Source organism: Rousettus aegyptiacus, unplaced genomic scaffold (assembly GCF_014176215.1).
Source record: "Rousettus aegyptiacus isolate mRouAeg1 unplaced genomic scaffold, mRouAeg1.p scaffold_m13_p_8, whole genome shotgun sequence".
NCBI classification, from domain to species: domain Eukaryota; kingdom Metazoa; phylum Chordata; class Mammalia; order Chiroptera; family Pteropodidae; genus Rousettus; species Rousettus aegyptiacus.
In genome coordinates this window covers 98,349,365-98,362,333 of record NW_023416311.1, presented here as the reverse complement: position 1 = coordinate 98,362,333, position 12,969 = coordinate 98,349,365, and the positions used below count along the sequence as shown (strand labels likewise).

Below are 12,969 nucleotides of genomic sequence, written 5' to 3'. Positions count from 1 at the left end.
ATAGGGGTAAAGAGGGTCAAATGTTTGGTGACAAAAGAAAATTTAACTTTGGGTGGTGAATATATTAATGCAATATAGATATGACGTGTTATCGAATTGCACATTCAAAACATTTAATTTTATTAACCAATGTCACCCTGATAATTTTAATTTAAAAAATTATTTCACCAGGGTGGGTTTTTATCATATATGACCGGTGTCTTTATCAATAGGAAATTTGTAGACCAACACAGACAGATCTAGGGAGAACAACATGTATCCATCAAGCAGAGATTGGGGCTACACAACCACAAGCCAAGGAACAACAGAGATTGCCTGAAAACCACTAGATGCTGGGAGAAATGTGGAACATATTTTTTCTGATAGCCTTCAGAAAGAACCAACTACTTGATCTTGGACTTCCAGCTTCCAGATCTATGAGACAATAAATTTCTGTTGTTCAAGCTACCCTGTTTGTAGCACTTTGTAATGGAAACTCGAGTAAACCAATATACCAGACAATGCTTCAGGTACGTGTGATTCCAGAATTCTCTGCCCAAATGGCACCAGCCTTGATCACTCAGGATCTGACTCTGGGAGAATGGCTCATGTCTCCATAGCATGCACACAGACCAGAGCAATGTTCACATGGCAAGTTGGTGGGGAAGCAGGTGGCCTCAGATAAAGTACAGGCATGCAGACTGGGGTGTCACACACACATGTGGCTGTTAATAACAGAAGTTAGAACAAGAATGGTGGACAGTCCGGGAGCAAGAGACTAAGAGACTAAGAATTCAAACTTTTATAAATCATCGTCAAGATATATATTTGTCAAGATAAGAGACAATGTATTCTATTTATCGCATCTTAACTTGATTTATGATTTGAAATGCATAGACATGGTATTTAGACCTCCATTTGTATTTGGCGCATGTTACATCAGAGGCAAACCTGTCTGGATTAAAGTTAATTATCACCGCTATCATTAAACAAACACAGAGACAAACAGATCCTACAAGTGGTACTGATATGGCTCTCAGAAATAGTTCGTGAGAATATTTTAGCATATAAAACAGAAGAGGTACACCAAAAACATCAGACTTATATATCACAAATGTTACTAAATATCTTGCCAACCACCTAAATTTATGTAATCAAATTAATATGAATTTTCTACTTACCCAAATTAAGTCACATAAATGGAATATTATTTTGTTAAGAATCATCTGTATCATTGAGTCAATACAGTGTTGATATACTTAAAATTTTGAGCAGCTATAATCATGCTTATTCCTTTGTCCAACACTTAGCAAAAAAAATTTCTTTGTATCTTTTTAAAAGTTTTCTATTCGGGGCCATAAAACCTTATAAGATTATTGCAATATATAATTATATCTTTAATGTTAGCATTGTTAACAATTATTTTTCTATTAGCACATATATTAATTTTTCTAAACAATGATGTATTAAGTCCAATAAGAACATTGTTTACCATTGATTTAATGTCTTATTTATTCTTCTTTAAACTACTTTTTACTACAACATTAACTTTTAAAATCTAATTTTTCTACAGCCATGCCACCCTGAACAAACCCGATCCCTTCTGCTCTCGGAAGCTAAGCAGTGTCGGGCCTGGTTAGTACTTAGATGGGAGACCACCTAGGAAGGCCAGGTGCTGTAGGGGTGAAAAGTAAAAAATAAGGGATTGTAAGCTGACAAGGTCCTTGCAATCTGTGAAGTCGACCAAGGGTTGCTTTGCCTAAAAAAATAAAAAATTAAAAAATTAAAAAAATAAAAAAATAGAATAAAGTAAAATAAAATCTTCTAATTTATTAGGCTGAAACTAAAAGGCGTATTTTAATGGCTCGATAAATTTCAATTCATTACTTTATCAAAATAGTTCTTTGAAATAAATGTTGTGTATATAATCATATATACCATGTGAAAAAGAATTTGGACATTAAAAATATTTTCTATATTACTGGAATCAGTAAAGTGAAATGCATTTTAAATATTTATATTAAATATTTATTAAATGTAATAGTTTGTCAGCACAAATTTGAGATGCAATGTTTCACTTAAAATTCACTAGTTAATAGATAAATTGACTAAACCGCTCTCTGAACATTGAAGAACTGGGATTAATCTACTACATCTTACCACCCATCCTTCCATAAAAATGATCACAAATCCAATATTGAATATGTCACTTTTTGAGAGATGTGCTTGAACATTCTCACTCATCGAACGTAGATAGCAAGTGTTGAAATCAGTCAATGAGCCACAAGATGATGAAGGGAACAAATGGCAGAGAGATTTTTTTCAGAAAGATGATGCAGTTTCAGTAGTATATTAATCATCAGTTTTTATAAAGTCTTCAGTGGTATGATATTTTCAAAAGTGTATTCTAAATAATGCTCTTTTCCAACTATTTGTGGTTGTTATGTTAAAGCAATAAAAACTAAATAAATTCAGCAAAACTTTATGGCAAAAAGCATAAATAATGTTGTTTTACATGAGTTAAAAAATTTTTCTTGTGTCTTATTCTTGAATCAATTAGAAAGCTATTTGTATTTGCTCTTATTTTCAAAGTAAAAATTGCCGTCTCTTTAGGAAAATTCTTGTTTATATTAAAAGTTTTTTTTTCTTTCTGCTAGAAAAGATTGCTATAGAAAATCAAAAACTTAATTTCCTCCCTTCACTCATGTAAGTATAGTTATACATGAAATCTTTGGATAGCTCTTTGTTTTAAAATGATTTCCTAATTTTTAGTAGATGACTGTTATTTCACATAGATTAAATTCAGAATGTTTATTGATATTTATATTTTTCCTTATATATATATATATATTTGTTAAAAAAAGAATCATATATATCACATTGTAAATTATATCTAAAAGAAACTAGCTAATTTTAGTGTTGTCTGGAAAAGATATTGTCTAATTCAATGGCTCTTAATTCAGTAATTTATATTACTTCTAGCATATTACATCTAGCACCACCTGGGAAGTAAAATTTTCTGGAGGGTTGGATTTCATTTCATTCTAAATGCCTGATTGATGAAATTAAGCATGTAAACATTTAAGAAGCTGAATTAAGAGGTTCATGAATAGAATAAACATTCTTTTACTGTGTCCCTTTAGATTTGTTGCAAGATGAAGCATAAAATCTAAAATAAGCATTTATAACTGCTGTACTTTTTGTCTTAAAATATAACAACATTGCAGGGAATCATACACATACTTATTATCCAAATTTAGAATCAAAAGAAACCTAAAAGTTCATTTAGTCTTCCAAATTGAAGTACATTACTTTACTTTCAAAGTAACTAAGATATATAATGATTAAGGTGCCTGCTCATGTTGACAAAGATAATGACAATTTTATTAATACTTAGTGTTTCTGACCGTAAACCAATGGAGTTTCCCATAAAATATATCCACTAGATTCTTTATAGATATTTCTTTTTATAGATATTTCTTTTTACCACAGCAGAATGTGTTGATTTGCCTGACAAAAGTTGAGAGATTATAAGGTATTCTTGGTTTTAGAATTCTTTGAAACAGGATACAAATGTTTAAGATGGACAAAATAATTATTTCAGATCTCAAGTCTGTCTATAATGGTGAGACAAATATCTGTTGGCATTCTAGAAATCTGTCCATTTCTGATAAAGGGATGTTAAAGTCTCTATAACTGTAAATTCCTCCAATTCTCCTGTAGCTGTTTTTGATTGATGTATTTTGATGCTCTGTTATTAAGCATATGCATATCCATGATTGTTATGTCTCCTTAAAAAACTGACCCCTTTTATCATTTTGTAACACCCTTCTTCATAACAGATACATTTCCTTATGCTGAAGTCTGCTCTGTGTGAAATTAATGTAGCTACTTCCATTTTCTTTTGATTAGTGTTACTAGTATGGTATACCATTTTTTCATCCACTTACTTTTAATCGACATGTTTCTTTGTATTTAAAGTGGTTTTTCTTGCAGATAACTTATAATTGGGTTACATATTTTGATCTACACTCTTTCTTTTAATTGGTACATCTAGACCATTGAATTAAAAAGGGATTATTGATACAAGTGAATTGATATCTACTAAACATGTTACTGTTTTCTATTTGTTGTTCTCGTTTCTTGTTCTAATTTTTGCCAGTTATATTATTTTTTCCCTCTTTTTTAGCTGTTGCTTAAGAGTTTGCAATATACATTTACAAGTAATCAAGTCCACTTTCAAATAACATTGCACTGAAGTAAAAATACTTTCTAATAACAAAATAATCTTAATTCTTCCCTTTCTATTACTGTCATTCATTTTACTTGGATATACATGCACACACACACAACCTATAGATCTATATCTATACACATACCTATAGACATATATATGTCTGCTGGTGTGTGTATATATATGTTCAAATATATAGTGGCTATTATTATTTTGAACTGTTATTTGTTATATCAATTAAGAATAAGAAAAATAAAAAAAAAAGTTTTTATTTTACCTTCACTTATTCCATCTCCAATGATCTTCTTTTCTTTATGTAGATCTAAGTTGCTGACCTATATCATTTTTCTTCTTTCTGAGGAACTTTTTCCCCTAATCCTTTTTTTTTCTTTGCTTTTCAGTTTTGAAAGTTTCTAGTGAAATATCCTCAAGCTCAGAGATTCTTTCCTCAGTTGTCGGTCTACTAATGAGCTCATCAAATGCATTCTTTTTCAATTTTACTACATTTTGTATCTCTAGCATTTACTTTTTTTATTGTTTCTTAGTATTTTCATCTTTCTGCTTACAATGCCCGGCTCTTCTTGTGTGCTGTTAGCTTCATCCACTAGAACCATAGCATATTTGTGGTAGTTTTATATTCCCAGTCTGATAATTACAACATCACTGCTATACTGTGTCTGATTCTGATGCTTTCTCTATCTCTTCAAATTATGTTTTTTTTTTCTTTTTAACATGCCTTGCATTTTTTTTTTCTTGGTATATGGACATGATATATTGGTAAAAAAAAAAAAAACTGCAGTAAATCAGCTTTTAGAAATTTGATACTGCATGGTTGGAGGGGACACAATCTATAGTCTCATGATTAGGAGTTAAGTTTGAGTCTTTTAGTGAGCCTGGGCTTCTGGCACGTGAACTTCACAAGTCATTCTTTCTCCCCACACCCTCCCTTTGATATGGCAAGATATGGCTGACACTGAGTAGAGCTGGTTATGGTTATTTCTCTTCCTCCATGTAAAAAGCAAGAGTAGGCAAAAGTTAGGTATTTTTCTTCCCCCATGTGGAAGGCTAATGATGGCTAACGTTGGGTATTTTGCTTTTCTCAGATCAGTTAGGCTCTGAAAAACCCAACTGGTTTAGACTCTAGTGAAATAGTTTCTCCTGAGGGCGGGCCTTGTTAAGAATAGAATACTGTAGTGTTTTTAAAAATGTAATTTTTTTTTCTTTCCCCTTGAGGGAAGCATGAAACATTTCTTCTAAAATATCCAAAATATCCACTCGAGAAAATGGTTAAGAACCTGGAGGTAAAATTAACAAACTTTTACTCTTCCCGTGACTGATTCCCCCAGGGTTCTTAACTCTCAGATTGGTCCACTGCAAGTCTCCACAAAGCTTTCCATTACAATTTAGATTTTCCTACTCCAGAACTTGTTTCTGTGATGATTGCTGCTCATAGGTTTCTCCTATAGTTGGTTGTGATTCTCTGTATCTGCTTGTCTTTCTCCATTTCTATGTATGTGTGTGTGGGGGGGGGCAGTTTTCCTTATGAGATTATTTCTCTAATACATTTAAGAGAGTTTATTTTTGTTTATAACTTTTTACTTGAGGTTAGGACAAGGTGATGACTGAAATCCAGAGGTCCAAGATATATTCTAAATCATGAAAAGTACAATGACAAACCATGTCTTCCCACCCTCAGTGTATCTAAGTTTAGTATTAGAGGTTTAGCAGTTATCTTCATGACAAGTGAATGAATAATCCAGCTAACTGCATATGAACTTTTCTTTGCATATTTTTGTACCATATCCATAACTCAAAGATATTTTATCTGTATACTCCTATTATAAAAGTAAAATTTTGAACACTGGCTCCAAATATGTCTACAATTATTTATGGTTTTGGAAAACTGCAGATAAAATACCAATATTTAATTTTAATATAATGAATTAATAAAATAGACATGAGAAAGATGATACTAAATATGTGTGTATAAACACACTCGCACACACATATACGAATTGCTAATGTATGATTCCTGTACCTTAAACACATTGGACTATACTAAAAGCCCCTTGGGTTGAATGCCTCTAATTTTGAGGTCATGCTCTATGTAACTATTTTAAGAGCTTCAAAGTAATCCCTCATATTATTCTTGCATATAGCCTCTTAATAATAATAAAAAAAAGCTGAATTTCATAGTATGCAAATATTACATAAATTGTAATCTTTAAGAAATACATTCTATTTGTTATGAATACCACACAGATTACTAGAATCTAAAGGACTGGAGTTTAAAAAGAGTTCCTAACAGGGTACTTTAGGAAGAAGTGTTTTATGTGATTATGTACTCAACTGGGAAAAGCTTGAGAAATCAAATTGCTCTCTCCAGAGAGTTTTTTCTTTCTTTGGCAGATAATAAATCCCACAGATTTCTGTAAATTCCCTTTGTTATTACTTCTTTTTTTCTTAGCATGGTGCCCCAGGAGTCTAGGATTGCTAGGGGGGATATTTCAATACTGAAGCACATTTTATATCACACTGCAAAAATTAAAAAAATATTATCTATATATGTGTATGTATGTATCTTTTACATACATATATATTTATATATAAAGTAAGAACAATGATTATTCTTATATATTTACATCACACTTTTTAAAGAACTAGTAGAGTTTTTTTTTTTTTTTTTTTTTTTTTTTTTTTTTTTTTTTTAGGTATTCGGATATCAAACTATGTAAAAAGAATCCAGTAAAATCAACACACATTTTTCATTATGTGAAATAATCTATTTCTTGTTTTTTTAAATGGTATCCCAATTGATATGGACATTTTAAATTTATTTTTTGTATATAGTAATGTAGAATTAGCTTTATAAAATGTCATTTAAAAGTAGAAATTATTCTTGGGATGTGCACACACTTTGTATAAATATGTGTTGTTGTTTTTAAAATGTCACTAGCATGACTCTTTAACAGACTGCCAGCTGAAAAATACAATTCAAATGAAAATGATTTACCACTGAGGATATATAGACTGAATATATTTGACACAGTCAAAAGAAACACAATGGTCATAACAACATGAGAAAACATCTAGCAGTTACTTGTGTCACTGCTGAAACATGGACTGCTATGGTTGCAGAGGTAAGGTTAGAAATGAGTCAAAATTAGGTTTTTGGTGGGAGGGAGGCTTGAATAACAGATAATATATGTCAGCGAATATAAATAATATGTTTCTGAATATCAACACTATCTGCAAATAACAAGTATTATTAGGAAAATCATAAAGTTTTCTACTAAGAGAATAATACTCTTACGTACTAATTCAAAACATGCACATAAATATAGTGATTTAACTAATCAAAATCGCTTTCATTCAAACATTAGATGAATTAAAAAGCTTTGAGAAGAGATACTTGTTATTTTAAATACTGACATACGGAATCATTTTGATATTTTACCTCGCCCTTTTACTCTCGGTCCCCTAGTGTCCTGTATTCTAACCTGTCATAATCTTCACGATGTGATGTAATGTCCTCATTATCATCGTTTCCTCTGGACAAACTGCAGTCTCTAGGGTCATGTTTTGAATGATAATCACTGGCTTATTTGGTGCTAACATATGGTGGTCTATAATAAATAGCCTAATACAAGTGACTAAAAGGAGACATGATTGAATTAATTAATAAACATTTTAGAATATTTTCAAATATGAATATTTTTTCTATTTAAAATGTTTTGCCACAAACAGATCTCTAAAGTTGTGGCCATGTGATCAAGGATATTACCCACACAACTTGCAGGAAACACAGCGAAAGCACAAAGTCGTGTGTGAGAGTTAATATCAAATAAACATGGAATGATAAATATACGCCATCCAACTGCACATTCATAAAAATATATATATATTTTTTTAAATGAAAAATAATATTGGCTGAACTGTTAACACGTTTAGGGTGAAGCAAGTATGGATTTGGCAGGGAATAGGGCATTTGTGCCAGCATTAAAATAGAAATATCGTGTGGCCTTTTTACAAATCTTGGATGATTCGTTTTTCTCCATTTGAAAAAAAAATGATTGTGTCTTTAAAAATAGATATTCTGTATGAGATAGATATGAACATTTCTCACAATACTTTTATATAAATTTTAAAAAAATGATAGACGAATATATCACCTAGGTAGTCAGCTCAGGGAAGCTTTCAACACTAATAACACATTTCCAGGGGCATAGCTGGCAGCATGCTTCCCTGACAGGTTTTCTGGGATGAACTATCCTCAGGAATTTGATATCTTAGTTCTCTGGTTTCCAAGTGAAAGAGAAGAGCTAAAAACACCAGACACAATTAATGCCAGTGCCTGTGTTTGTAGAGTATGCTTGAATTTGGGGGTTAGAATGTTGACATTTTTTTTTGTATATGTCATATTCATTTTTAATTACATACAATTATTGTGACTATAAGATTATCAAAGAATATAAAAGCATTAGTTTAATTTAAATCAAAACTGAAAAAGTGATATGTTTTTCTTTTATTTCTTTCATTTTTCTATGTGTATAGATTTCAAATGTTTACAAATTATAATAAAATTATTTTAGGTGTTTTAAGTAGTCATAAAAAATTAACCAGGATGTAAAAATTATATGGTGGTTAGAGCCTATCTTCCAAATAAAAGCACAGAAAAAATAAATAAATCTCTGTTTCATTCATGTAAATAGGAAACCTGGGTTTAGAACACATGTATAAGCAATCACTATTACAAATAGTTAGTTGAAGTAGTAGTCATATTAGTTGTGGTAATACTACCAAAAGGCTTATAACAAAGTTGTGATATGTACACATAAAACATTAGAGACAGTTCAAAAGCACATATAATCATATATAAAATAATATAGTGTAAATCTGTACAACGTTAATTATTGATTGGATAATTCAGATTGGAAATGATTTACGTGTTAAGTGGCTGATTAGAAGACACATTGCAATTTTGGGAGGAGGAATCGGAACAGAATAACATAAAAATGCATTTTAATATTTCTCTAGGTTATCACTTTATTTAAAACATCTAGAAATTGACATAATACTATTGGAAGTGTGAGGTAGTGAGAATTAAATATTTACAGTAGTAATGATATTTTTATAATGTTAAATACTTTATTTTAATTGAAAATCAATTCTACTTGTATGTTTTAAAATTCTACATTATAAATATGAAATGATACGTAAAGCATTCTTGCAGGTAATGGCTTAACATATTTCATATAAATCAAAAAGTAAGATAAAAATTAAATATTAATTGAGCAAAGGAGGCTATAAAATCTTACCATTAGCCATTAACCACAATAACAAAAACAAAATACAGATAAAGACCAAAGGCTTAATGATTTCTTGCAATTGAAAATCCTTAACCAACTTTTTAAATAAAGAAGTACCTAAGCATATAGTATGATGTATATATACACACAGGGCTATGTAATTGAAAGATTTTGGAAAGTTTTAGTAATGAGAAAACAATGTTTAGGAAACTGTATCTATATATTTGAAAAAAACTATATATTTTATTTTTTGATCACACACAAAATAAATATAAATGAACAATAAACAAGATTAATGATTGTAAAGAAAATTATTTTTCTACCTAAACTAGTTTTTGAATTCTGTATCAAGAATGAAACAAATAACATTAATATGCTGCCAGTTAAATTTAGTTTCAGGTGTAAAGTAAGAAAGAATTTAATTCATGATAATTTGATTTGTACAAAACATCCATCATATTGTCACACAGCAGGCAAATATTTTAAGATAATCTAATCAATTTTAAATTAAATTTATTGAGATGACATTGTTTAATATAATTATATAGGTTTCAAAAGTGCAATTCAAGAATACATCATATGTATGTTGCATTGTGTTCATCATCTAAAGTTAAATTTTCTTTTGTCGCCATATATTTGACCCCCTTAACCCTTACTACCTTCCTTCCTCTCTTCCTTCTGGTAACCACTAAACTGTTATCGTGTCCATGAGTCTCTGTTTGTCATGTTTGTTTGTTGCTTTCAGTTTTATACCCCACTTATGAGTGAAATCATATGATTCTCAACTATTTTAGTCTGACTTATTTCGTTTAACATGATAATCTCAAGATCCATTCATGTTGTCACAAATGGCAGTATTTCATCTTTTCTCATGGCTGAGTAATATTCCTTTGTATATAAGTACCTCATCTTTATTCAATCATCGATCAAAGGGCATTTTGGTTGTTTCTATGTCTTGCCCACCATAAACAAAGAAGTAAAAGCAAAAAATAAAAATAAAAAAATAAAAAATAAAAATAGAGAGAGAGAGATGAAATCCAACTAAAAAGCTTCTGCACAGCAAAAGAAACCAACAAAACAGAAAGACAGCCAACTGAATGGGGGATGATATTTGCAAACAAAACCTCCAATAAAGGGGTAATATCCAAAATATACAAAAATCTGATACAACTCAACAACAGAAAAACAAACAGTCCAATTAAAAAATGGGGAGAGGACTGGAACAGATGTTTTTCCCAAGAAGGTATACAAATGGGTGACAAACATAAAAAAAGATGCTCAACCTCACTAGCTATTAGGAAAAGACGAATCAAAACCACAGTGAGATACCACTTCACACCTGTAAGAATGGATATTATCAACAGGACAAGTAATAACAAGTGTTGGAGAGGTTGTGGGGAAAAAGGAACCCTCATACACTGCTGGTGGGAATGTAAATCGGTACAGCCATTATGGAAGTTCCTCAGAAAACTAATAGAATTACCATATGACCTAGCAATCCCTCTTTGGGGTATTTACCCCAAAACTTGAAAATATTTATCTGCAAAGATATATTCTCCTCAATAATAAGCAGCATTCTTCACAGGGGCCAAGACATGGAAACAACCTAAGCGTCCTTGTATAGATGACTGGAAAAAGACATGGCACGTATATTTTTAAAATCACTTCTCTGTATAGAATATATATACCCTAACACTTCTGTGTATGGTTCATATTTACTAGTAGAAGATATGTAAAATAACCCTCCTTTTAAAGAACATTTTAGTGGCATAAATGGCACCTTCTATGTATTTTTGGAACTGAAAATCTTTACCTATGGACCACTTGGTTGCAGCAACATCAGAAAGAGGTGGGAATTGAAACTGTAGACATTTGCTCAACTTACTGTCTCCATTAGCATGACCTATCTATTTGATTGTCTTTGTCAACTTGGTTTTATTATTTAAGAAAACTTTGCATAGAAAGATAGAGGTAACAATTACCACAAACTTTACTCAAATAACACATCATACAACTCAGAATTGAAGATAAATTATTGGTTTACTGTCTATATTCTGACAACCAGAAGTCTGGATGGGGCTGGGTCCTTAGCTTAGGGTATCGTAGTCTGAAATAAAAATATCTAGGTGAGATTTTTTTTCTAGATGCTTTGGGGAAGAATCTGCTTCCAGGATCATTCAGGTTGCTAACAGAATTCTGTTTCTTGCAGTTGTAGGATGGAGGTTACTACTTCCTTTCAGGCTGTCAGCTGGGGTCTACTCTCAGCTTTTAGGACATGGTATTCCATGTTATGCGTCTCCCTCCATGTCAAGCTAGCAATAATATTTTGAATCCTTTGAATGCTTCAAATTTCTTACTTCCTTTCTACTAAAAGTTAATGTGTGTGTGTGTGTGTGTGTGTGTGTGTGTTTGTGTATTTTTTTTTTTTTCACTTTTAAATGGCTCAATGGTTATCTTGGGCCCACCAGGACAATCCCTTCTTTCATTACCTGAAAATCAAATGATAGTAGACTTAATTACATACATCAAGTCCCTTTGCCATGCAATGTAACATAATCATGGGGGTCATATCTCATCATGTTCATAGTTACAAGGTTTCTGGTGGGAAACTTGAAGGTGGCATTTGAGAATTCAACCTGTCATAATAAAAGTTGGAAATAATTTTATTGTTCATTTTAGAAACGTCCAGAAAATCTAGCATCTAATATGACTGAGAAACAATAACAGATTGAACCTATGGGATCATCCTGAGAACATCTTCACGGATATTACTTGCTCAAATATGGTGGCGAGAAATGTCTAGATCATTGTCCTTTTAAGAGAACACAGGATGACTTAATGAGTCATTATTTGCATTAAGGAAACCAAGAGAGCTTCTTTTCTAGAATATGTAGACTTTGCTGCTCCACAATTCACACCAGCAAGGGGCAGTATCACACCCAGTAGAGGAGCAAGGCAGACCGCAACGACAATGGCCGGCAATACAGAATATCTGTTGGCCAGAAAGCCCAAAGTTAATTAAACTAATCAACTGATGACCCAATAACGGGAGGATTCTGAGGACACTGTTTACTTCACCAATGCTGGGGTGATGAGTAAGGACTCTGGAGTGACGAAAAGGAACAAATAAAGTGGAATGCTGACAGACTGCGTATGTCCCCAAAGTGATAGACTGAACTAAACGATGACTAGAATATTGATCAAATCACTAGATCTGAGTATACCAAATTGGAATAAAATTATTATTATCATCATCATCATCATCATCATCATTATATTTGCTTAAGCAGATTGAAGAATTAAAAGCAAATAATACTTTACTTATGGAAGGGCAAAAAAAAAAAGCTCCTTTCTTCCACATGTGAATTTTAGATTACAAATTAGACTGATTCAATTCCAAGAGATATGATAAACACATGAAAAGAAAAATATTATCTAGTCAATCTG

General features: G+C 31.5%; 1 pseudogene; it reads left to right on the top strand.

Moving 5' to 3' along the window:
* The first annotated feature begins 1,544 nt into the window (after positions 1–1,544).
* Positions 1,545–1,663, top strand: LOC118607009 (annotated as a pseudogene).
* The last annotated feature ends 11,306 nt before the right edge of the window (positions 1,664–12,969 follow it).